Here is a 23,877-nt window from a genome sequence, read left to right on the forward strand (position 1 = left end):
ACCACTGACCTGAATAGCTCTGGCAGCCTCCACTGCCACGCACCTCCCCAACTGCCAGACAGCGGCCCGAGAGGGCAAGAAAATCCACATCAGATCCCACCCCACCTTAAATCCAGCCGCGGCTTCTCACTGACCTCAGAATAAAAGGCACACTGCCCATTCTGACTGTGCTGGAGTTTCCGTTTGTCCTCGGGCTTCCTCTCCAGCCTTCTGCACCCGACCCAGCCTCCTCCTGTGTCTGGAGGCTGACCTGCAGAGGCTACATCAACCTTTGCTCTCTGCCCTCTGGCTTCTGATTGACTTCGACCAATAGGAGTAGGAGGTGAAGCAGGAGGTCAGCGAGCAGGAGAGAGAGGTGGGGTATTACTTCCGGGTTTCCTCTCTGCTTGGTCATGGGGGACAGCAGCTGGCTCTCTTGGGTGGGAGCTGTGGGCCACCTCCTACAGCTACCGCTGTGACTGGGTTCCCCTCACTAACGGCGCCTTCCTGGCCCATTTAGGACTGAAGGTGGTAACAAGCGCCCCACCGCTGCTGGTCCCAAAGTCCTTTCTCTTAACCTGATCCACACCTCCATAAAGAGGGAGGCTGAGGCAAGAGGATCACCTGAGCCTAGGAGGTCGAGGCTACAGTGAGCCATGATCACACCACTGCACTCCAGCCTGGGCAACAGAGTGAGACTCTGTCTCAAAAAAAAACAAAAAGAGGCCTTTCACTAAACTTTCACCAATTACCCCACCCCTTGAGTGTGCTGTCTGTATCCTGCCTGCGCGGTAACTGACAATAAGACCCTCATGCTCCAGCCCCTGCCCAGCTCCCAACCCCCTCACACAACTCTTCCAGCTCCTTTGCTATGCTCTGGCCATACCTGGCTCCTTTCTGTCCCTCAGACACACCAAGCCTGTGGCCTCGTTGGTGCCACGTATTTTCTGTTCCATCTACCTTGGGACGCTGTTCCCAGATCTTTCATGCAGCTGGTCTCAGCCCAGATGTCACTCTTCAGGGAGGCTTTCCCTGACCACCTGTCACACACACTCATCCATATCCTTTGCTTGACTGATACCAATCCAGAATTAACCTCTTCTGTTCCTTGTGGGTTTGTTTCTGTTTATACCTACAGCAATGTTGATTCTGGCTAAGCATGGTGGCTCACATCTGTAATCCCAGTGCTTTGGGGGGCTGAGGCAGGAGGATTGCTTGAGCCCAGGAGTTTAAAGTTTGAGACCAGCCTGGGCAATATAGCAAGACCCCACCTCTACAAAAATACAAAAAAAAAAAAGATTAACCAGGCCTGGTGGCGTATGCCTGTAATTCCAGCTACTTGAGAGGTTGAGATGGGAGGATTGCTTGCACCCAGGAGTTCGAGGCTGCAGTGAGCTATGATCTCACCACTGTAGTCCCAGCCTGGGTAAAAGAATGAGATCTTGTCTTAAAAAAAAAAAAAAAAGTTACAGAAGGGCAGTCTTTTTTTCCACTAGTCTTTTTGTTCACTGCTGTAGTCCTGGCAGTAGTGAACATAAGGGGTCTTGGTAAATATTTGTGGAATTAATAAAGAGCTTTATGTTCACTCTGCAGAGAGTGAGGACACTCAGTCTAGAACCCCTGAAGGCAGAGGGTACCCTGGGATATCTTTTCCAGGTTATGATCAGGACTTCCTTGCCTCAAATCTCTCCACATCCCCTCTCGGGTCCCCAGATTCTCGCACTTCAGAAACATCCCCAGTCGTGCTTCCTGAGAAGTAGCTGGGTGCTGATGAAAGAGATTTGGCACGGGGCTCAGACACACCTGGGTTTTACTCCTGGCTCTGCTACGCCCATTGCCTCTCTGTCCCTCAGTTCCGCCGTCTATTAAAAAGGAAACCCAAATGGTACCTAGCATACCGGGGTCATGGAAAGGAGCAATGAGACCCAGGCATGGAAGGCGGCCAGCACTGCCCTGCCCCCTGCCGGGGATTTGAAGAGCTGCAAAGACAATGGGATGCCGAAGCGTCCCTGAGAAAGGGGCCCTGGGTCTTCCCCACCCAGGCTGAAGCCCAATTAGAAGAGGAGGGTGGACCTGTGAAGGCAGGGGAGGTGTCTAGGCTGACGTAGCTGGGAGAGGCTTCTAGAGCTCTCCATGCACAAGCTGGTGTGGAGCAGTGCAGGAGTCCCAGGCATGTGAGAGCCATGTGGACGTGGTGAAGGATTCAGGAGGGTTCAGAAAAGTTCAGTAATTGGCCGGGCGCGGTGGTTCACGCCTATAATCCCAGCATTTTGAGAGGTTGAGGTGGATGGATCACCTGAGGTCAGGAGTTTGAGACCAGCCTGGCTACTGTGGTGAAACCCCCTCTCCACTCAAAATACAAAAATCAGCTGGGCGTGGATTACATCCCTGTAATCCTGGCTATTCGGGAAGCTGAGGCAGGAGAATCACTTGAACCCGGGAGGTGGAGCCAAGATGATGCCACTGCACTCCAGCCTGGGCAATAGAGTCAGACTCTGCTTCAAAAGAAAAAAAAAAAGAGAGAAAAGAGAAGAGAAGAGAAGAAAAGAAAAGAAAAGAAAAGAAAAGAAAAGAAAACAGGAAAAGAGAAAAGCTCAGTAACTTCCCAGTGCATCTCATTGAACTTAGCATGGGTACCCACCTGATCTCAATGCACCCAGGAGTTGGCACACAAGGGCAACAAGGAGCATCCCTCAGAATTGGATGCAGTTGTACATAATGCCACAGCAGCACGTGTGGCCTGACGTCAAAGACTGGCTGAGAATCTCAGAAAATCATGGATGTCCCCTCCCCAACACCCTGACTTCCGCCCCTGCTGAACTTAAGGGCAACCCCAAGGAATATAAGGAAACCTAAATTGATTGGAAGAATGGACACAAATTAAACATTGTAATGAACTGCATTAGTCCATTTTGCATTGCCATCAAGGAATACCTGAGGCTGGGTAATTTATTAAAAGAAAGGAAGTGTATGTGGCTCAGGTTCTGGTGAGGCCTCAGGAAGCTTTTAATCACGGCAGAGAGGAAGAGGAGCCAACGTGTTGCATGATGAGAGGGAGCGAGAGAGAGATGGGAGGTCCTAGACTCTGTTCTTTTAATTTTTCAATTTTTGGGTACATAGTAGTGTATATATTTATGGGGTGCAAGAGATATTTTGACACGGGTAGGCAATGCATAATAATCCTATCAAGATAAATGGGGGATCCATCATTGGAAGCATTTATCCTTTGTGTTACAAACAAGTCAATTACACTCTTTTAGTTATTTTTACATGCACAATTAAATGATTATTGACTATAGTCACGCAGTTGTGCTATCAAATCTATCAAATACTAGGTCTGATTCTGTTGTTTTTTGTTTTTTTTTTGAGATGAATTCTCACTCTGTTGCCCAGGCTGGAGTGCAGTGGCATGATCTCAGCTCACTGCAACCTCCACTTCCCAGTTCAAGTGATTCTCCTGCCTCAGCCTCCTGAGTAGCTGGAGCTACAGGCACCCGCCACCACACCTGGCTAATTTTTGTATTTTTAGTGGAGATGGGGTTTCACTATGTTGGCGAGGCTGGTCTTGAACTCCTGACTCAAGTGATCCATCCACGTAGGCCTCCCAAAGTGCTGGGATTACAGCCATGAGCCACTGCACTTGGCCCTTATTCATTCTTTCTAACTATTTTTGTACTCATTAGCCCTCCCAACTCTTCCCCGCCACCAATCTGCACCCCCTACTATCCATCGCAGCCTGTGGTCACCATCTTTCCCAGGCTCTTTTTAACAACCAGGTCTCACATGAATAGAATGAGAACTCACTCATTACCGCCAGGAGGGCACCAAGACATTCATGGGGGATCTGCCCCCATTTCCCATTAGGCACTACCTTTAACATTGGGAATCACATTTCAACATGAGATTTGGAGGAGACAAACATCCCAACCATAGCGCGAAGTGAATGAATAAAGAGAGTGATATTTCCCATGCACCTGAGATATGGACTGACATTTCTACCATATGGTACATTGCCAGAATCCCCCATTGGGTGTGCGTGTGTTTTGCAACTTGAACAAGGCTGAGAAACCTTGAGACTTACTCCTGGGCCTCTGAAGGGCTGTCCTTATCAGGGACAGCCATTCTGCAGAACTCTGCATGGGGAAGAGTAGAAATGACTGGGGGTGGAAATGTCGTCTGATTAATCACGAGAGAGTACCTTTTAGATGGAGCTGCCCAGTGATGGAAAGGACCACCGTGAAAGGAAGTGAGTTTCCTGTTCTTGCAGGTATGCAAGTGACACTATCGGAAGTGTGGAGAAGTAACTCCTACCTGTGGAGTTTGCCTGACTAAAATAACACTGAGGACCTTCTGAAGCTTTATAGGCTATGAGTCTTCAAGCAGAGCCCAGAGTGATGTTGGGTAATCAGAGACAGGGAGTTAGCTGAACACATGGGGAGAGGAGGAAGAAGAAGAGAAGGAAGAAGAATAGGAAACAGTAAGGGAGGAGAGTCGGAGAAAGGAAATAAGGGTCCCAACTGAGAAGGTCCAATATTGGTCAAAAGTTTTTCAAAGATAGGCTGGGTGTGGTGGTTCACGCATGTTAATCTCAGCACTTTGGGAAGCTGAGGTGGGCAAATCACTTGAGGTCAGGAGTTCGAGACCAGCATGGCCAACATGGCAAAACTCCATTTCTACTAAAAATACAAAAGTTAGGCAGGCATGGTGGTGTGCACCTGTAATCCCAGCTACTTGGGAGGCTGAGGCAGGAGAATTGCTTGAATTCAGAGGGCAGAGGTTGCAGTGAGCTGAGATTGCACCACTGCGCTCCAGCCTGGGCAAGAGAGTGAGACTCCATCTCAAAAAACAACAACAAAAAAAAGGTTTATCAAAGTTAATATTTCCCAAGTGGGGGCCACATGTCCACGACAGTCAGAATAGCTTAAACCAAGCTTGTCCAACCTGCAGCCCGCAGGCTACATGTAGCCCAGAATGGCTTTGAATGTGGCCCAACACAAATTCAAAAACTTTCCTAAAACATTATGAGATTCATGCATAGTGCTTTTTTTTTTCTTTTTTTTAGCTTATCAGCCATCATTAGTGTATTTTATGTGTAGCCCAAGACAGTTCTTCCAGTGTGGCCCAGGGAAGCCAAAAGATTGGGCAACCCTGGACTATGCTTCAGTAACAAATTAACCTGAAATCTCAGTGCTTTGACACAGTAAATGTATTTCTCACTCATGTAGAGTCCGGATGTCCCTGTGGCTATGATATCTGGAATGCAAGGAGGATGATGGAATGCAAAAGGGAGATGGAAAAAGCCCACCAGCATTACACTGCCACAGCCCAACAGTGAAACGGCACTTCACTGCCACAGCCCAATAGTAGCACTCGCTAGCCAATACCCAGAACAAGTCATGTGATCCCAAGCATCTGCAAAGGAAGTTGAGAAACTTAGAGAAGGCCGTGGATATTTTGAGAGCACTAATTTTTTCTACCACAGACACAGACCCATAATGGAGCACAATTTTAGATGGCAAATACGATAATTTTTGGTGAAAATAAATACAGCGTTAAAAAACATTGAGTTGCATAATGAGAAAATTCTTCCCAGGTCAATGATCTCAAAAGCCTCATAATTATGAGAAAGTCTCAGTTTGGTGATAATATGTGTTTAACACCTCACTAAAACTCTAACACTGCTCATCTTTATCAACGAATAAAGCACTGGCCTCAGATTCAGAGCCTTCAAGAGAAAAGAGAATATCCTACTAAGCTTACAAAACACTGGTGTGTTCCCATCATGTTCATTTTCATGATTACCTCCTATTTATGGAAAATGATACCAATTTTCCATGTAGGGTGGCAAAGTAAAGTTTCCTTTTTAAATAAATTTATTTTTTAAAATTGACTCTCTTTAAAGAAGACTATTAAGTTAATAGTAGTATAGGTGGTACCGAATATGGCAAACAAGGATTGATGATGGAGTGTGAATTATTGAACTTTGTAAAATTCTGTTCCACCTCCAATTCAGCAGTCCTTATATTGGAGTTTTTTGTTTGTTTGTTTGTTTAGTATTTAACTGCCAAAAAAAGATTTTCTATATTTAAGGTGTATGACTAATGATTTGATATACATTGTGTAATGATGACCACTATCAAATTCGTTAACACATCCATCATCACCCACGTCATACACCAGATCCCCAGAATTTGTTCATGTTATAACTGAATGTTTGTGCCTTTGACCAACACTTCCCCATGTATCCGGTAACTACTGTTCTACTCTCTAATTCAATGAATTCAACTTTTTAATATTCCAGGTATAAATAAGATCATACATTATTTGTCTTTCTGTGTCTATCTTATTTCACTTCCCATAATTTCCTCTAAGTTCATCCATGTTGTTGCAAAAGGCAGGATTTCATTCTTTTTTATGGTCAAATAATATTCTCCATTCATCCATCCATGGACATTAAGTTGTTTCCATATCTTAGCTACTTGCAACAAACATGAGGTGCAGATATCTCTTCGTCAGCGATTTCACAGCCTTTAGATATATACCAGAAGTTAGAAGGCTGGATCATATGGTACTTGCATTTGTAGTTTTTTGAGGAACTTCCATACTGTTTGCCCTAATGGCTATATTGATTTCCATTTCCACCAACAGTGTACAAGGATTTCTTTTTCTCTACACCCTCACCAGCACTTGCCAACTCTTATCTTTTTGACAATAGTCATCCTAACAGGTGTGAGATGTCTCACTGTAGTTTTATTTGCATTTCTCTGATGATTAGTGATGTTGAGCACCTTTTCGTATACCTGTTGGCCATTTGTATGTCTTCTTTAGAAAAATGTTTATTCAGATCCTTTGCCATTTTTTTTTCCAGTCTACACTCTTACTTTCCTTTTTTTTCCTTTTACTTTTATTTTGAGTTCTGGGGTACATGTGCAGGATGTGCAGGTTTGTTACATAGGTTTACCATGGTAGTTTGCTGCACAGATCAACCCATCACCTTGGTATGAAGCCAAGCATCCATTGCCTATTCTTCCTGATGCTCTGCCAATTTTTAAATAGCATTATTTGGTTTGGAGAGTTTTTCGTGTTGTTTTGTTTTGGGAGGTTATTTGGTTGGTTGGTTTTACTATTACGTTTTGTGAGTTCTTTCTATATTTTTGTGTTAGCCCCTTATGAGATGTATAGTTCACAAATATTTTATCCCATTCCATAGGTTGCCTTTTCATTTCATTTATTGTTTCCTTTGGTGTGCAGAAGCTTTTGAATTTGATGTAATCCCACTTGTTTATTTTTCCCTTTGTTGTCTGTGCTTTTGATGTCATATCCAAAAAAATCATTGCCAAAATCAATGACAAGGAGCTTTTCCCCTATGTTTTCTTCCATGAGTTTTATGGTTTCAGATCTTACATTTAAGTCTTAAATCCATTTTGAGTAAATTTGTGTATATGGTGTAAGACAAGTGTCCAATTTCAGTCTTTTGCATGTGCCTATCCAGTTTTCTCACCTATACTCACCAGGGATATTGACCTGTGATTTTCTTTTCTTGTAGCATTTTTATCCTAGCTGGTCTCTTTCCAGGAATTGACAAGCTTATCCCAAAATTCATATAGAAATCCAAGAATTCCATCTTGAATCTTAAAAAAAGTAAAAGTTCAAGAATTCACACTTCTCAGTTTCAAAACTTACTGCAAAACTACAGTAATCAAGACAGCACAGTATTGGCATATGTATCAATGGAATAAAATTAGATTCCGGAAATAAATCCATGTAACTATGGTTGATTGATTTGGGGCAAGGGCCTATTCAATGGGAAAGGGATAGTTTTTTCAATAAATGGTGCTGGGACAACTGGATATCTACATTTAAAAGAATGAATAATGTTGAATCCCTACCTCACACTATATACAATAATTACTCAGAATGAATCAAATATTTAAATTTTAACAGCTAAAACTATCAAACTCTTTTAAAAATCAGAGAAAGTCTCTGTGACCTTGAATTTGGACCTCAGATCTGATACCAAAATCTTAAGCAAGAAAAAAAAGACTAGATAAATTAGACTTCATCACAATTTAAAACTTACTTCAGAGGACACCATTAAGAAAGTGAAAAGATAATCCAAAGAATAGCAGAATATTTTTGCAAATCATACTTTTAAGGGATTTGAGTCTCAAACATATAAAACTACTACAAATCAATAATAAAAACACAAATAAGGCCAGACTTGGTTGCTCACACCTGTAATACCAGCACTTTGGGAGGCTGATGTGGACAGATCACCTGAGGTCAGGAGTTTGAGACCAGCCATGACAACATGGCAAAACCGCATCTCTACTAGAAATACAAACAATTAGCTGGGGGTGGTGGTGCATGCCTGTAATCCTAGCTACTCGGGAGGCTGAAGCAGGAGAATTGTCTGAACCCAGGAGGCAGAGGTTGCAGTGAGCTGAGATCACGCTACTGCACTCCAGCCCAGATGACAGAATGAGACTCTGTGTTAAAAAATAAATAATAAAATTGAATAAATAAAATTAACAAATAAAATAAAATTAAAATTAAAAAACACAAATAATACAGTTTTAAAATGGACATGCCAAAATCTAATAGACATGCCTCCAAACAAAATCTACAAATTGCCAGTAAGCACAGGAAAAGATGTTTAACATCATTATTATCAAGTACATGCAAATCAAAACCACAATGAAATACTATTTACACTCACTAGATGGCTACAATCAAAATACAGATAATAACAAGGTAAGGATGTGGGGAAATAGGAACCCTCATACACTGCTGATGAGAATGCAACCACTTTGGAAAACAGTCTGGCAGTTTCTCTTTTTCTTTTCTTTTCTTTTCTTTTTTTTTTTTTTTTTTGAGACAGAGTCTTGCTCTGTCACCCAGGTTGGAGTGCAGTGGTGTGATCTCGGCTCACTGCAAGCTCCACCTCCCAGGTTCATGCCATTCTCCTGCCTCAACCTCCCAAGTAGCTGGGATTACAGGCACCCACCACCATGCCTGGCTAATTTTTTGTATTTTTAGTAGAGATGGGGTTTCACCATGTTAGCCAGGATGGTCTCGATCTGCTGACCTCGTGATCTGCCCACCTCCACCTCCCAAAGTGCTGGGATTACAGGCATGAACCACCACGCCCGGCTGGCAGTTTCTCAAAAGTTGAACATAGAAAGTATTTGTCAGGGTTCTCAGAGGCACAGAACCAATGGGATATATGTATATATGAAAGGGAGCTTATTAGGGAGAATTAGCTCACATGATTACAAGGCAAAGTCCCATAATAGGCCGTCTGCAAGCTGGGAAAGAGAAAAGCCAGTAGTGGCTCAGTCTGAGTCCAAAAGCCTCAAAACCAGGGAAGCTGACAGTGCAGCCTTCAGTCTGCAGCCAGAGGCTCAAGAGCCCCCAGCAAGCTGTTGGTGCAAGTCTCAGAGTCCAAAGGGCTGGAGAACCTGGAGTCTGATGTCCAAGGGCAGGAGGAGCAGAAACAAGCATCCACCGTGGGAAGAAGAAAGAAACCAGAAGACTAGGCAAACAAGTCTCTCCTTCTTCTGCCTGCTTTGTTCTGACTGTGCTGGCAGGCAATTGGATAGTGCCCACCCACACTGAGGGTGAGTCTTCCTCTCCCAGTCCACTGACTCAAATGTCAATCTTCTCTGGCAACACCCTCAAAGAAACACCCAGAAACAATACTTTACCAGCCATCTAGGCATCCTTCAATTCAATCAAGTTGACACCTAATATTAACTATCACATAGCATTATCATGTGAACCAGCAATTCTGCTCCTAAGGATGTGCCCAAAAGGATGAAAACTTATGTCCACACAAAATCTTGTCCATAATATTTATGGTGGCATTATTCATAATAGCCCAAAAGTGGAAACAACCCAACATCCATCAACTGATGAATAGATAAATAAACTGTGGCCTATCCATACCATGGAATATTATTCAGCGATAAAAAGAAATGAAGCAGCCAGGCATGGTGGCTCATGCCTCTAATCCCAGAACTTTGGGAGGCCGAAGCAGATGGATCACCTGAGGTTGGGAGTTCAAGACCAGCCTGACCAATATGGTGAAACCCCGTCTCTACTAAAAATACAAAAATTAGCTGGGCGTCGTGGCAGGCATCTGCAGTCCCAGCTACTCAGGAGGTTGAGACAGGAGTGTTGCTTGAACCTGGGAGGTGGAGGTTGCAGTGAGCCGAGATGGCACCACTGCACTCCAGCCTGGGCTACAGAGCGAGAGTCTGTTTCAGAAAAAAAAAAGAAAAGAAAAGAAAAGAAAGAAAGAAAAGAAAAATGAAGTACTGATACACGCTATGACATGAATGAACCTTGAAAACATTATTCTGATTAAAAGAGGCAAGTCTCAAAGAACCATATAGGATTAAATTTATATGAAATGTCCAGAATAGGCAAATCTACAGACACAGAACATAGATGAGTGGTTGTCTAGGGCTGGGGGCATGGGGTGTTGGAGAGTGAGAGTGTGGGGTGATGGCTAAGGGGTGAATGTTATTGGAGTAATGAAAATGCTTTTTATATTTATTTATTTATTTAAGATGGAGTCTCGCTCTGTCGCCCAGGCTGGAGTGCAGTGGCGCAATCTCGGCTCACTGCAAGCTCTGCCTCCCGGTTTCACGCCATTCTCCTGCCTCAGCCTCCCGAGTAGCTGGGACTACAGGCACCCGCCACCATGCCCGGCTAATTTTTTGTATTTTTAGTAGAGACGGGGTTTCACCGCGTTAGCCAGGATGGTCTCGATCTCCTGACCTCGTGATCCGCCCTCCTCGGCCTCCCAAAGTGCTGGGATTACAGGCGTGAGCCACTGCTCCCGGCCGAAAATGTTTTTAAATTGATAGTGATGACCGACGCACAACTGTGCGAATATACAAAAAGCAAATGAATTGTAAGAAAATGTCTTATATGCCTTACACTTACAAAATGGGGAGCAGGGAGTGGAGATAGGTGAAGACAGAGAGGTCAGCAGAGCAAAGCTAAGAATCATTAGGTTAACAAAGGTGGATCGGGAGCCCACCAAGTGGAGGCAGCATCAGGGAAGGGGAATCTGTCTGAACAGGGACAGGATCGTTGTGCACGGGCGTGCACGTTCCCACACGAGGGCATCCTATAGAACAGCGAATGGGGGCTGAATTTACCCAGGCTCTGCTTACCAAGCCCGTGCCCACACGGCTAATCCTGCCCCCAGGCTGTTTTTAATAACTTTTATTAAATAATAACTTTTAATAACTAAGGCCCTGTGTGGGGTTTGTGGCCCTCCTGCCAAGCTGACTCAGTCCTGCTCTAACAAAGCTATGAGACCACAGTCCTCCCACGTCTGGGTCAGTGAGTCTCTGCTAGGGCTGACCGCGGCCGTGGTCCAGGAGTAAACGTGACCCAGGACCGGCCAATCAGAGTGCTCCATCGCCTTGAACACAGGGATTGGTTCAAGGACAGGGATTGGTTCAAAGACAAACATGTGACCTAAAATGTTCCAATAAGATTCTATTTCCCAAGAATTTGAATCTTGAATGAAGTGACCCCGTGCTGGAAAGTGATTGCAGCTATTTCATTGTGATAGTGAAGCTGTGAGTAGAGTCCTACCAGGCCCTGCCTCCCAGCCCCCCATCCAGCTGTGGCAGTTCAGCGGTTCTTCCAACACGCTGATCCACCCCACAACCTTGCCATGAAGCCTGTGTTTTCTGCCTGTGTTGCTCTCTCTCACTTGCAACCACACACTGGCCCCTGCAAGAGCTGTATGATCTAGCGAGGGCCCTCCTCAGCCAAGCACCCCCTGAGCCCAGCCTCCAGAAGCTTCCTCTCCACAATCTACAAGGTCTTTGTCTCTATGTGCTTCTCGGTACATACAAGGTCAATAGCAGCTTTTCAGAGGTAACTCCATCAACTGGCCAGGAAACCCTTCCCAGGCTTCCTCTCCAGCTTCTTGAGGTCAATCTCACCCCAAAGGAGAGGCAGTGGGTGCCAGAAGCAGATGCTGCTGGGTGCCAGGACACTCATGGACTGTGGGACTTTGGGCAGGGTGTCACCCCTCTCAGGCCCTCTGTTTCCAAATTAGAGAAATGAGAGGGTCAGAGTGGACCCAACAGCTCTCATTTACAGAAGCAGAAAGGGGTGGGATGGCAGAATGTTTAGGAACGTGGAGGCTGCCTGCTTAGAATCCCAGCTCTGCCCCTAACTGCCTCTCTGCCTCAGCTTCCTCCTCCATAAGTTAGGAACAGAAATAAGACCCACCTCCTTGGGTTGTTCTGAGGATCAAATAATTTAACATTTGTGAAGTGCTTAGAACACTGGTTGGCAGGGGGAAAAGCTCGGTGAATGTGAGCTCTTAATAATATTACATTACATTGTATATGGACTGCATGTACATCATATCTTTTACATATCACAAAGACCTGGGAAGTCAATTCTATTATCGGTATTTTATATAAGAGAGAACAGCTTGGAGATGTAAAGGGACTTACCCAAGGTCACATAGGCGGGAAAGGGAGGACCCTGGATCCATACCCAGGGTTGCCTGATTCAAATAAGCCTGCGAGCTTGACTATTTGCCCTTCCTGCTCTGATGTTCTCAACCACTGTTTCCCATTGTGTTACGACTAACAGGACACAAGATGACATTAAGTCATATGTGGATCTTTTGTTTCATGATATTATTCATTTATTTTCATATTTACCTTCTGTTCATGGCAAGTGAATGCAGGCTTTCCATTTACTCAAACATATTTAAGTAAAAAAGAAAGTCCCTTGACCTGGCACAGTGGCACATTCCTGTAGTCTCAGTTACTAGGGAGGCTGAGGCAAGATGATCGCTTGAGCCCGGGAGTTTGACTTCAGCCTGGACAACATGGCAAGACCCTATCTCTTTATTAAAAAAGTAAATAAAATAGTTCTTTCATTAAAAAAGAAGGGTGGTAGATGTTAGTTCAGACTGCACCATTTTGTAAGCCCCCCACCATTTCGCAGACCTTGATCAAAGTGAAACATTCCATGGGGGTTCAGGCCATGAGAAACAGCCTGCTTCTTATCATATTCTGCTGAGAGAAAGTTCAAGGAAAACCACATTCTGCTGGAACAAGGGCCAGAACCACCCATCCTGGGAACACATTATCAACATTTTCCCAGGAATCAGGCCATGCCCCCACATTCCAGACTCTTCCCCACAGGCCTATAATTGCCCCCACCTGTAAGCAGCAGTGAGCACTGACATTAAGCTGAACCCCCACCTCTGCAGGTTTACGCTGGACATAAATGCCTGCATTTGCTGTTGAGCCTCTCTGTCTCTCTTTCTTTCTCCATCTTTCTTTAACCCTTATCTTCCCTTCAAAACCTACCCAAAGGATTATAAATCATTCTACTATAAAGACACATGCACACGTATGTTTATTGCAGCACTGTTCACAATAACAAAGACTTGGAACCAACCCAAATGCCCATCAATGATAGACTGGATAAAGAAAATGCAGCACATATACACCATGGAATATTATGCAGTCATAAAAAAGAATGGGTTTCATGTCCTTTGCAGGGACATGGATGAAGCTGGAAACCATCATCCTCAGCAAACTAACACAAGAATGGAAACCCAAACACCGCATGTTCTCACACATAAGTGGGAGTTGAACAATAAGAACACGTGGACACAGGGGGGAAACAACACACACCAGGGCCTGTCAGGAATGGGGGTCGCGGGGAGGGAGAGCATTAGGACAAATACCTAATGCATGCGGGGCTTAAAATCTAGATGACAGGTTGATGGGTGCAGCAAACCACCATGGCACATGTATACCTGTGTAACAAACCTGCACGTTCTGCACATGTATCCCAGAACTTAAAGTAAAATTTAAAATTTTTTTAATGAGAATGGCTCAAGATGTAACTGAAGCTTTATTCCTGTGTTCATCATGCCCTTAAACTTCATTCGGTAAGACATATCTTCTTCTGCTTTGGTTGGAAACTTCCCCCAGACCCCTGAGACTCTTCTGCTCTTGACTGCTCAATGACACCAGCACTAGAAATGTCAGCCTCACAAAAACAGACATCTGTGTTTGTTTGACAATGCAACGCAGCATCTAGAGGAGTGGTACACAGTAAATATTTGTTGAAATATTAAAATAGAGTCTCAATTCAATAAATAGTATGTCCAGACCAAAGTAGTAATCCAACTCTGAACTCAATTTAACCATCAGTCTTGCAGTTTCCAAGCTCCACGCTATGTCTGACTGGAAGCTAGCACTGGGAAGGCGGGTGTGATTGGCTTCTCTTTTCCTTCAATCTGTCTGCCCCCATTGGGAAACTAAGACCTCTCCCTTCTGGGGCTGATACATGGGGACGAAAGAAGGCAAAGCGGTAGGAATTGCAATTACGTGAACTCACGCTGGCTTTGTCACCTCTAGACCTGGCAGATGTTGAATATTGATCCTCGCATGGAGGACTTGATAGCACTTTGGAGTTTCCTGCTGGAGCCTTTCCATCTGAAATCTGGGTGCATCTCTATTACAGGTGCTCTTTCCTTGGCCCTATGCATTCACCTCCACATTCCAGAAGGCCCTATTGGATGGGTCCCACAATGATCCCACATCAGCTCCCCCTTCCCTAGCTAATCCATAGGAAACAGCCATACGTTCCTTGCCTCGACAACCTCTGCAAGTGCAAACTGAATCCAACAGAGTTTTCCTGGTACCACTGGCTGCTTTGCCTTTTGCAAGAGGGGAAGTGACTCAAGCACTGGTGTTCCATGTCTCCCAACTGCATGCAGGAAACACATTTCAAGCTCATCTAGGGGAAGAGTCTCTAAGAGTTGATAGTGCTCACCAAATACCTATGTGCTCCTCTGTTTCTCAGTCTGTTGCTTTTGGATGGAGGCCATGAAACAAGTTCTGGCCAGTGAAATGAATGGAATGGCCATATGTCTCTTCTGGACAGAGGCATTTAAGAGCCACATGTTTCCATCCTCTATCTCTTCTCCCTTAAAGGCAATGAGTTCCAGACAGCACCACCATAAGAGGAAGAGGACAACCAGAACTGCACCAGACTTCAACTTGAGCTTGAAATAAATTGTTATTGGATTAAGTAACTGAGATTTCTGGGTTTATTTGTTACTGCAACAAAGCCTGTCCTATCCCAACTAATATACCCCATATTCTAGTCTTAAGGTTGTGCTCTGCACACCCATCCCTAGATTTGACATAAAGAGAGCAGGTGCCCTTTATTCCCTAAAGTAAGGAGAGGATAAGGCTTGCAGGAGTGCTTTCTGTACAGATATCATCTTTAGAAATTATTTGTCTCTTCTTCATTCTCAATTATTTTCTATTTCTGAAACAGGTAAAAGGGGATTGAGAATTGTGGTACATGTGCCCAACTATTTCATTTGAAAATCTGCATAGCTGGGTGCAGGGGCTCGTGTCTGTAATTGCAGCACTTTGAGAGGCCGAGGCAGGCAGATTGCTTGAGGTCAGGAGTTCGAGACCAGCCTGGCCAACATGGTGAAACCTCATCTCTACTAAAAATACAAAAGTTAGCAAGGTGTGGGGACAGGCACCTGTAATCCCAGCTACTCGGGAGGCTGAGGCAGGAGAATCACTTGAACCCAACAGACAGAGGTTGCACTTGAACTCAGAAGATGGAGGTTGCACGAGAATCACTTGAACCTGGGAGATGGTGGTTGTTCAAGAATCACTTGAACTCCAGGAAACAGAAGAGCTGAGATCACGCCACTGCACTCCAGCCTGGGTGACAGAGCAAGACTCTGTCTCAAAAAAAAAGAAAAGAAAAGAAAAGAAAAAAGAAAAAGTCTGCATACAGAGAATTGGCACCTCAGCTTGAAATTTCCCTTCAGGCCGGGCGCGGTGGCTCACGCCTGTAATCCCAGCACTTTGGGAGGCCAAGGCAGGCAGATCACAAGGTAAGGAGACGGAGACCATCCTGGCTAACACGGTGAAACCCCATCTCTACTAAAAATACAAAAACTTAGCCGGGCGTGGTGTCAGGCGCCTGTAGTTCCAGCTACTCGGGAGGCTGAGGCAGGAGAATGGTGCCAACCTGGGAGGCGGAGCTTGCAGTGAGCTGAGATCGTGCCACTGCACTCCAACCTGGGCAACAGAGCGAGACTCCGTCTCAAAAAAAGAAAAAACAAGAAATTTCCCTTCTATCTTATCTTCATGCCTAAGTGAAACTTCAATTTTAACATCCTATTACACAAGACTGTTGTGCAAATAACAAGATCGAATAGTATTAATTACCATTCCATGCATTAAGTTGTGCTGGGCAAGTAACATTCATTATTACAATTAATTCTCATAGCAACTCTTAGAGACAAGTTACTTTTGTTATGATCCCCATTTTACAGATGAAAAAACTGAGGGTCAGAGACGTAAGTGACTTGCCCAAAGGTACACACTAGGAACCAGAAGAACAGGGGCTTCAACCCAAGTCACGCTGGTGTCAATACCCCCGCTGGTAAGCCATATGAACCTCCCTGCCTTGAGCTTCTTCGGTAACAAGGTCAGGACACCAAAGTTCCCTGACATCACCTGTCTGCCTGTTGGTCAGCAGTGGTAGTGACAACACCAGTATTTGGACCCAGGTCCCTGTCACCAAAGCTGGTGACTATACGACCTCCATGTTTGTCAGGCATCCAGTAGGTAGCAGGTACATGATAACATCAGCTCCTCCTTCTATCTGCAGGGAACAACCTAGCTAATCAACCTAATGGCTTGCCTTTCAAGAGTCCCAATCTCTTTGGCAGATCCAGCAGATATATCCAAGGTTTCTTAAGATTTACACCTCTCCGCCCCCACCTCATTCCCATGACCATCCCTTGAGAAGTCCCCTCTGTTTCACCCTTCACTTCCTTTTGAAAGATCTATGCTTGTCCTCCCTCCTCCCAGACACTGTTGAACACCGCTGTCCTCCCTGGTCAATCGCTCTAGATGTGTTATTTAAGGCAAACTCATTTGTCCTTAACACAAATGTGAGATGTAATTCCCCAAGAATTCAAATGTAATTTAAAGTTATTTTCCAATATCTAATTTGCCTTTTATTTATTTAGGGCAATATTTCAGCAGGAGCCTGCCAGCCAAAGTGCCAGCATTTGTTTACAGTGTCAGACCAAGCAATGGCGGGAAACCACACACCCCAGACACAGACGTTACCGATTAAAAAAGTAATTACAACATTGAACACAACCTTAAATAAAAGCAAAAATGCAGGAGACAAGAGGGGAAGCAAAAACATAAATCGGAAACTGCCGTTTTCCCCAGACATTTTGTAATATTTTCAACCTGCCTGGTACTGGCGCCCTGCCCTGGCTGTGCCAGACACAAGCAAAGCATCTGGTGAGGAGGGGTGGGATGGCTCTGCTCTGAAAAGAGGTGGAAAGAAGTGCCTAATCATCAGAGATCATCTGTCTGCGTGTTTGCCTGTCCGTCTTTTGTTTAACATCTTGCTCTGCTGAGAACCTACTTATACTGATTCTCAGGGGATTAATTGTATACTATATTATGGCAAATGACCAAAACCCAACACAACTTGAACTGACTTAACTAGGAAATGGGCATGTTCTGGTTCATGACAGACCATCTGTAGTTCTAGTTTCAGGCACAGTTGGATCCAGGGGCTCAATGTCAAGTAGAATCTCTCAGTATCTATCACTTGACTCTTCTTTCCACAAAGTTGACTTCATTTTCAATCAGGCTTTCTCTACCTGGTGGCTAAAATAGAATCCTAGCAGCTTTAAGCTTACATCCCATAAGCTCAGTGTTCCCCCAAAGAAAGGGAGTGCTTCTTTTCCTACCATTCTAGCAAAAATATCAAGTCAGCCTTTCATTGGCCCAACTTGGGTCATGTGCTGATCTATGAACCAATGATTGTAGCTTGGGAGTTTCAGTCCTTTCATTGGCCAGGCCTGGGTCAGATTCCCACCCCTTGAGAACAAAGGTAGGACCAGTCCCACCCAAACTGAGATTGAGAGTGAGTGAGAGATAATTCATGAAAAGAAAATTGAGGTTCCCACAAGAACTGAAGGAGCAATAAGACACTGGGTGAGTAAATACAACTGATTTCCACCAGAGATTTGAACACTTTCTGTCCACACCTCTACTCTTTCTACAGTATCTCCAGACCACATTTTTAGACTTGTGAGTACAGTACAGTGACCTCTGCTCCATTGTTGGGAGGATAATAGGACTGTCCTATAGAATATCAAACTTGTGGATTCTTTCCTCGATTTTATTAAAAGATTCTGTCAACTATAACATAGCACAACTGGGAACAGATGACATTTTGTAGCCACCAGTTTAGCTTGCTTCAAGTGGCCCAGGATTTCCTACGAGATGAATATAACAAGAGCTTTTGGGTTTGAATGAGTCAAATAATTGATGTCTAATTGTCTAACAATTAAGTCACAGGAGAGGCAGGAAGTATAGTAGCTGTAAGCATTTTTGGGTAGTCACACTTTGGAACTGACCCCAAACCAGTGTTCCTGGTTTCTGCTTATACCCCAAGGAGTGACTGTGTATGTGAACTGATAGAATTGATTGTAGAGATGAAACTCTGGGGCCAAATGTGTGTAACTCCTGGCCACACTTAGCACAGAAGGAGTTGGATCATTCTCCCTCATCAGATATCCAAGAACTGGATCTTGCATAATCACAGAACAAAGCATTCACAAGACTGTGCAGAACTTCGCTTCAACAGCAACCCCTCTGGCAACAAGAGGCAACTGCAGCAGTGAACTAACCAGACCCCTGTCCTTAGCCATTTCTAGTTTAGCCAAGGGCAGACACTCCCTTTGGAACTAAGAACACCTGTATGGTTCACAGATCATTTAAGGGGGCAGGGAGAACTCCACAAGAAAAGTGATAAACATTCTACTAATAAGGCAAGTGGTTGCTGAAGCAATTGATGGGGAAAATGAAAGCACTCTGCCTCATTCAGGCCCCAAGTTTGTGGAGATGTTCTTGCTGCCAACACAAGAAATAAATGAGAGACTGGATCTAGGTTCCTAAGAACCATTCCTGGTATATAGGAATATGGTAATATTTGCCCTCTTACAATTCCAATCGACAGCACTTTTTCCCTTTTTAAATTTATTTTTTTTAAGTTTTTGAGACAGGGTCTTGCTCTGTCACCCAGGCTGGAGTACAGTGGTATGATCTCAGCTCACTGCAACCTCCACCTCCTGGGTTCAAGCAGATCTTCTGCCTCAGTCTCCTGAGTAGCTGGGACTACAGGCACATACCACCTTACTTGGCTAATTTTTTTGCATTACTAGAGATGGGGTTTCACTGTGTAGGTTGGGCTAGTCTCAAACTCCTGGCCTCAAGTGATCCACCTGCCTTGGCCTCCCAAAGTGCTGGTATTACAGGCATGAGCCACCACATCCAGCCATTTTTTTAGTTTTTATTGTTGTCACTTGCCAGAGACCATGATCATCTCTTACTCAAACACCACTATATTTAATGTAATCCCATCTGAAATTCTGAGAGGTAGATAGCATTATCATTCATCACCACATTATCGATTTTTTATAATGGAGGTTCAGAAAGGGAAGATGATGCACCCAAAGTCACACCATGGTAGAACCAGGACTAGAGCTCAGATTTCCCGCTCCCTGACTAGCACATCCATTAACTAAGGGCTTTGTATTCTCAAACACAATGGGCAAAGGGAGACAGAAAACTTGTGTTTCTTGAACATCTGCGATGGCAGGCACCACACTCGGCATGTTTACATATATCAGCTCATTTACTCTTCTCCATAGTCCCATGAGGCCTCTGTGGTATTATTTCTCCCATTTTAGTCAAATGGAGGCACAAAGAAGGAGGCAGGACCTTTCCCGGAATCACTGTACAGCTAGGGTCTCTGAAGGGATTCAGCATAAAGAGGACATTTTTCCAGGAAGGAAGCTCCCTGCCCAATGGGACTGGTGGAGTCTCATCCTCACCCTTACTCGCCAGAGACATCACCGAACCGCACCTCGCTTCCCAGGAAATAAATTCTGGGCACACTCCAGGGTCTCTGAAAAAGACTCCCTCACCTCCAGCTTTGCCAGCTGGCTCCATTCAAGAGTAAAACTGGCCCAATTTTCCCATTGGACAGATGCTTACAGTGTTCTGAATAAACACAGAAGTTGACCCTCCCCGTCTTAAAGCCTGAAACTTACTTTTGTCTCATCTGAGTTCCTTTCTCAGGAAACAGACAGTCAGTCCTCCCAGATAGTATCAAGGAACTGAAACTCATCAGATCACTGCAGCTAGACAATGAGACACCAGACCTCTCATCCATCATGACTGCTTCCTTACCCCTCCCTAACTTCTGTCTTTCTGCATATAGTTACATTTCCTCCCCAGAATATAAACTCCCAATTTTAGTCAGTTGGAGAGACAGATTTGAGACTTATCTCCTCTCTCCCTGACTAACAGCACCCAAATAAAGCCTTCTTCCCCGGCAATGCTTGTGGTCTTAGCGACTGGCTTTCTGTGTGGTGAGCAACAGGACCTAGATCAAACCCTTGACATTTTGGCAACAACAGGAGAGGTATCTGGGCTAGAATTGTGATGCCAGGTGATCTAGAGGTAAAGAGAGACAACCAGACAGAGACTGAAAGAAAAAAAGAAAGAAAGACATATAGGGAGAGGAGAGAAAGGGGAAGAGAGAGAGAAAGAGCAAGAAAGGAATGAAGAGGAAGAAAGGAAATGGTAAAGGACATAGCAGAGGATGAGGGGACAGGGAGGAGGAATCTGGGGTGTAAACATATAAAACTTTGGTATAAAAGGAAAAAATGAAGTTATTTGTTAAATATACTGAGTTCCTAATTGGTATCCATCTCTGTACTAAACATCACAAAAATAAAGTCCAGACTGTCAAGCATGTAAATGAACAATTTTACAATTGTTCATTTGATTATAAGTCTGTGATATGGTTTGACTGTGTCCCAACCCAAATCTCATCTTGAATTGTAGCTTCCATAATCCCATGTGTAGTGGGAGGCACCCAGTGGGAGGAAATTGAATCATGGGGGCTGGTTTTCCCATGCTATTCTCATGGTAGTGAATAAGTCTCACAAGATCTGATGGCTTTATAAAGGGCAGTTAGTTCCCCTGCACACGCCCCCATGCCTGCTGCCATGTAAGATGTGCCTTTGCTCCTCCTTCCCCTTCTGCCATGATTGTGAGGCTTCCCCAGCCATGTGTAAATGTGAGTTCATTAAACCACTTTTTCTTTATAAATTACCCAGTCTCGGGTATTTTTTCATAGCAGTATGAAAATGGACTAATACAGGCTGCTGCAAGGAATAGGAAAGGGCCAGAGACAAGGCAGAGATGGAGCGTGCTAGAAAACAGATCTTGTCTTGAATACTGGAGTCTAAAACTGTCATTAAAGACTCCCTGAAAGCTTGCAGATTTACACTTAGGATTTATAAGTGCTCAGCAGGAACTTATTAAAATTTTAGTGTGTTCACAAATACTAGTACATTCTGGATCATCTTCCTGACAACCAGGATGGAATCCACGCATTGATTTGATTTGTGATCATTTTGGGGTCTAGTAACAATGTGTGTTTTTTTCTCATTAAACTTTGTTTTAATGGGTCTCAAAATCCTGTGACAGATTTTTGGTCAAGTTGCTTCCATTGAAAAGTACTGATTTTAAAACCTAATAATTTAAAACTGCCACACACACACACAAAAAAAACCAAAGTGGCCCACAAAACATTCTCCTTTCCTTCTGAAGGTTTTATGATGCATTGTTATCATTAACCAGACTTTTACTATTAAACTTAAATGGCCAATTGAAACAAACAGTTCTGAGACTGTTCTTCCATCAACTAAGACCAGGGTAGCAGGTATTAGGGATAATATTCATTTAGCCTTCTGAGCTTTCTGGGCAGAGTTGGTGACCTTGCCAGCTCCAGCAGCCTTCTTGTCCACTGCTTTGATGACACCCATGGCAACTGTCTGTCTCATATCATGAACAGCAAAGCGACCCAGAGGTGAATAGTCTGAGAAGTTCTCAATACACACGAGCTATCTAGGAACCATATCAACAATGGCAGCATCACCAGATTTCAAGAATTTAGGGCCATCTTCCAGATTTTTACCAGAATGGCGATCAATCTTTTCCTTCAGCTTAGCAAACTTGCATGCAATGTGAGCCGTGTGGCAATCCAGTACAGGGGCATAGCCTGCACTGATTTGGCCTGGATGGTTCAGGATAATCACCTGGGCAGGGAAGCCAGCTGCTTCCATTGGTGGGTTTTTTTTGCTGTCACCAGCATCATTGCTATGACGAACCTCCTTGACAGACATATTCCTGACATTGAAGCCCACATTGTGCCCAGGAAGAGCTTCACTCAAAGCTTCATGGTGCATTTCAACACAATTTACTTCCGTTGTAACACTGACAGGAGCAAAAGTGACCGCCATACCGGGTGTGAGAACACCAGTCTCCATTCAGCCAACAAGAACAGTACCAATACCACCAATTTTGTAGACATCCTGGAGAGGCAGGTGCAAGGGCTTGTCAGTTAGACGAGTTAGTGGTAGGATGCAGTCAAGAGCCTCAAGCAGTGTGGTTCCACTGGCATTGCCATCCTTATGGGTGGTTTTCCATCCCTTGAACCAAGGCATATTAGCATTTGGCTCCAGCATATTGTCACCATTCTAACCAGAAATTGGCACAAATGCTACTGTGTCAGGGTTGTAGCCAATTTTTTTTTTTTTTTTTTTTTTTTTTTGAGATGGAGTTTTGCTCTTGTGGCCCAGGCTAGAGTGCAGTGGTGTGATCTTGGCTTACTGCAACCTCCATCTCCTGGGTTCAAGCAATTCTCCTGCCTCAGCTTCCTGAGTAGCTGGGATTACAGGTGTGTGCCACCACCATGCCCAGGTAATTTTTGTATTATTAGTAGAGAAGGGGTTTCACCATGTTGGCCAGACTGGTCTTGAACTCCTGACCTCAGGTGATCCATCTGCTTCAGCCTCCCAAAGTGCTGGGATTACAGGCGTGAGCCACCGTGTCCTGACAAATTTTCTTAATGTAAGTGCTGACTTCCTTAACGATTTCCTTATATCTCTTCTGGCCATAGGGTGGCTAGGTGCAATCCATTTTGTGAACACCAACAATTAGTTGTTTCACACCTAGTGTGTAAGCCAGAGGGCATGCTCCTAGGTCTGTCCATTCTTGGAAATACCAGCTTCAAACTCACCACCAACAGCAGTCAGGACACCACAGTCAGCCTGAGATGTCCCTGTAATCATGTTTTTGATGAAGTCTCTGTGTCCAGGGGCATCAGTGATAGTCACATAGCACTGACTGGTGTCAAAATTCCACAGGGAGATATCAATGGTGATACCACATTCACGCTCAGCTTTCAGTTTATCTAAGTCCCAGGCATACTTGAAGGAGCCCTTTCCCGTCTCAGCAGCTTCCTTCTCAAATTTTTCAATGGTTCCTTTGTCAAAGCCACCACATTTGTAGATCAGATGCCCGTGGAGGTGGACTTGCCTGAATCTACATGTCCAATGATGACAATGTTGGTATGAGTGTTTTCCTTTCCCATTTTGACTTTAGGAGTAGTTTTCATGACACCTGTGTTCTGGTGGCAAAACCATTGCAAAAAAAAAAAAAGAAGAAGAAGTAATAATGTTTTAATTGTCCCAGGACAAGAGGGAAAAGATGGGGGTAGACTTGATACATAAAGGATGTGTTTGTGCCAGACAAAGACTGTGAGATATGATGAGGTTTCTCTTCAAATAATCTAATAAATCTTTTATTCTTTAATTCATAGTACCTCCCCCGCACCCCCACTTTTCCTTTTTCTCCTTTTTCCTTTTTGCCTTTGTTAATTGCCCAGGCACGCCACAATACC

At 44.3% G+C, this 23,877-nt stretch overlaps 1 pseudogene; it reads right to left on the reverse strand.

The window, feature by feature from the left end:
• Window positions 1-21,724: 21,724 nt before the first annotated feature.
• Window positions 21,725-23,568, reverse strand: LOC103230052 (elongation factor 1-alpha 1-like; annotated as a pseudogene).
• Window positions 23,569-23,877: the final 309 nt, after the last annotated feature.

Source organism: Chlorocebus sabaeus, chromosome 5, assembly GCF_047675955.1.
Source record: "Chlorocebus sabaeus isolate Y175 chromosome 5, mChlSab1.0.hap1, whole genome shotgun sequence".
In the NCBI taxonomy this organism is placed as follows: Eukaryota; Metazoa; Chordata; class Mammalia; order Primates; family Cercopithecidae; genus Chlorocebus; species Chlorocebus sabaeus.